The 3,480-nt window shown below is 32.4% G+C and overlaps 1 non-coding gene across 1 annotated transcript; it reads left to right on the top strand.

Moving 5' to 3' along the window:
- Positions 1-2,552: 2,552 nt before the first annotated feature.
- On the top strand, positions 2,553-2,625 carry TRNAA-AGC (transfer RNA alanine (anticodon AGC)). Its single transcript has one exon. It is a non-coding gene; the product is annotated as a tRNA-Ala (tRNA).
- Positions 2,626-3,480: the final 855 nt, after the last annotated feature.

Here is a 3,480-nt window from a genome sequence, read left to right as displayed (position 1 = left end):
CATCTTACTAAGATAAAAACTGTTGTACGCTGCTACCATTTTTATCCATCCCGTCAATTAGATATTGATTCTTTGACATAATAGCATGCCGAGTTTATAATGGAGCAAAACACAGAAAGTAGTAGTAATAATTTTAGAAATGGTACATACCCAATTTAGGGGAAATTTCACACTCCACATAATGATTAAGAACTGCAAAAATGTAAATGAATTCATTCATAGCACACCTTATGCGACTTAAAGCTTTATATTCCAGATTAGCCTTGGCGCGAGATTGTCCAAGTTGCATGATGCCATGACACTATTTTGCATTAACAAACACAGGCTCCTCAATAGCATCTGAAGGTAAAGGAACCCCAGGTTGTTGAATACTCAAAAGCAAAATTGTAGAGCAATCACAAGGTTTTGCATATGGGAGTGGCGCCTATTTCTTTTCATAGATCAAGATTGCTGTAGAAGTCCAAACTCGAGTGTTTATGTTTGCCCATGACCAATGTATAAGTCCAAACTCGAGTGTGTCTGTGAGGACTAGGGAACAAAGGGATAGAACTAAATGAATGCAAAATTTTCACTTGCTGCAACCTGCAAGTACATTCAAATTCCTCACTCTTGCATAATAATCAAATTACTCTAAGCCTAGACATAGTATCAACTGCATGATCTCCTCGATCCCTAATTGAGTATCAAATTCTCTAGAATCCCACTATCCCTCCCATCCCTTCAATTCACTTTTCATTTTCTATATATTTCTCAGTGGCAGGTATCACTTATCAGAAAACCCATATGAAGAGAAGGAACAGATTTATTTAACATTGCAAATGGCCCATGCAACAAAGACCAGGCAAATTAGTCTATTATGTGCCCAATCAGGAACCATAACGAATGCATCATACAGAACAGCTGTAGTATTGTGTCACAATAGAGTACACATGTAACAGAGCATAATTATAATATTAACCAATTTATTTAAAGGGAAAACCTGGTAATTATCATATTTTAAGAAAAACCGGTTAATTCAAAACAATGAGTTGAATCTACTAACCAATGCCTTTCGATGGCCTGAACCTGAGCTAAGTTATATTTCTTTTGCTGCCATATTAGATTATTTACCCTTTGGCATGGAAACTTTATTGTGAGAAATCTATAACCTTTTTCAGTAAATAGTATCTGAATACATAGAAGACCAGGCCTGGACTTGGAATAAGTGAATAACAAAATGACTATTAGCAGTTCTAACATGAGAAAAATCAACGCGACAATATCACAGAGCAAGACAAAAACAAGTCACATTATGATAAACGATAAGAGTACAGAGTAAATACGCATAACCATGACGAGTTTTACGACAAATACCTGAAAATCATCAACAGAAGAAGTCATGATGCTGCTACAAACATAATATTCCTTGATACCAGATGTAGCGGTTGTACAAGCAGCATAATCCAAGCCAATTTGATGTAAAGTGTCAGTTAAGTCAAAAATAGACAACAAACCAACTCATAACCGTGCATTAATTAAAATTGCTCAAGTAAAACAAAGAGTAAAAACAGTAGTTACGATATCATAAAAGAAGTCATTACAAATGTAAACCGCGACATACTTGTACGAGGTCTATGGTTGGAGATATAAGCCCGTAAATGCAGAAACTGCATAACTGACTTTAGCAGCTCATAACTTCAAGAAAACTACAGTAATGTTTAAGTTACGGGCTATGACATAATGTGTGTGTGAAAATCTATACTATACTATAATAAGCCAACATAGGTTTAATTTGTAGTCGTACAAAATTTTGGTTTGGTCATCTCCGTTGTAACTACAAGTCTATCACATGTAAACTTCTCTTGCTCTTACAACATTAAAGAATTTTATACCATTTAAATTACAAACACTTGAGATGTAGGTGGTGTTTGGCTACGGCTTTTAAGCCGACTTCTGGGCTTATAAGTTGGAAGCACTTATTTCGTACTGTTTGTGTAATAAGTCAAGAAGCACTTATAAAAAGCTAGGAATGCTAACTTTTGTTTCAGGACTTCTGCTTATTTGCCAAACACTTTAATCACTTATAAGTCTTGTGTGGCTTCTAACTTCTACTCCACTTATTTATTTTAAGCAAGAAGCACTTATTTTAAGCTCAGCCAAACGGCCCCGTAGTAGAGGATAAAAACACCACTATTATTCTTTTAAATATAATTCATATATTATATTATAATAAAACCGACATTGGTATAATTTGTAGTCATCCAAAAAATATAATCAGTTGGTAAATATAATCGGGTTAAAATCCAATTCATCAATTCTAAAATACTATTAAAATGATGTTAAAATTTAAATTATAATTAATAAATTACGAATTTTATATCCGCCCGTGCTTCGCACGGGTTAAAGGCTAGTAAAATTAAATCATAATATACCTCTAGAGAAAGAATGAATGGAGGAGAGGGTGAGTTTTAAGACAAAGGTTTGTTTTAATATCACGTTTTCAACTGCAGTGAGCTTAAATATATTTCGATTAGTTGATTATCTGAATGTTTAAAAGAACATTTAAACATTATGGGGATGTAGCTCAGATGGTAGAGCGCTCGCTTAGCATGCGAGAGGTACGGGGATCGATACCCCGCATCTCCATTAGCTTTTGTAAGCTGCAGCCGCCAGCTTTTTTTATAGTATTTTTGCCAAATGCCAGGCAGGGGACTTGTATGAAACAGCTTTATAGGGTGTTGGTTAATGCATTCTTTTTTTAACCTTCAAAATATTTAATAAAAATTTAGAATAAAATTTAGAATAAAATTTATATATCAATGTCTTGATTCTAACTCTCATAAAAATACTAGTGAGAGACTTGCCAAAACATTAATCCTTGTTTCCTTTTTTGAAAACATATTCTAAAAATTCAACTCTATTTGGAAAAGTCGACATCATTTCAATTTTTTGCAAAGGAATTTCTAACTAGTAGAATATAGAATAATATAAACGTCACTTACGAAGTGAATATGCTTTATATGTATCAGATGATCGTTTGCTATTTATATTCAAAAAATAAATAATTTATTTATTAATTTTAAGAAAAAATGAAAAATAATATTAGTCATTTAACCGATATCAAAAACAAATTTTTTTGATAAATTGTGTGTATTGGAAGCTAATATATATTGTTTTTTGACATCAAAAACATTTTTTTGACGAGTATATATATTGTGTTAAATATACAAATGGCCGCGCATATTTTATTTTGTCAAGAGATAAATATTTATTAAAAAGAAGGAAAAAGAAGCTTTTATTTTCTAACAGCTTTTTATTATTTACTCCCACACAACAGGCACAGGGTGCCTGCGATAAAAATACATACAATATGACATGAAAGAGGACTTTTTATTTGCTGTCATAAGAATTTTCAAAACAAGTGGATCATTTATTTATCTTAAAAAAAAAGAGTGGATCATTTATTTATTTCAGACATGAAGATCACTGATTGATTTGAAG

This window comes from Daucus carota, chromosome 2 (assembly GCF_001625215.2).
Source record: "Daucus carota subsp. sativus chromosome 2, DH1 v3.0, whole genome shotgun sequence".
Classification (NCBI taxonomy): domain Eukaryota; kingdom Viridiplantae; phylum Streptophyta; class Magnoliopsida; order Apiales; family Apiaceae; genus Daucus; species Daucus carota.
The sequence above is the reverse complement of the archived record's forward strand: the minus strand, read 5'-3'. Positions and strand labels throughout refer to the sequence as shown.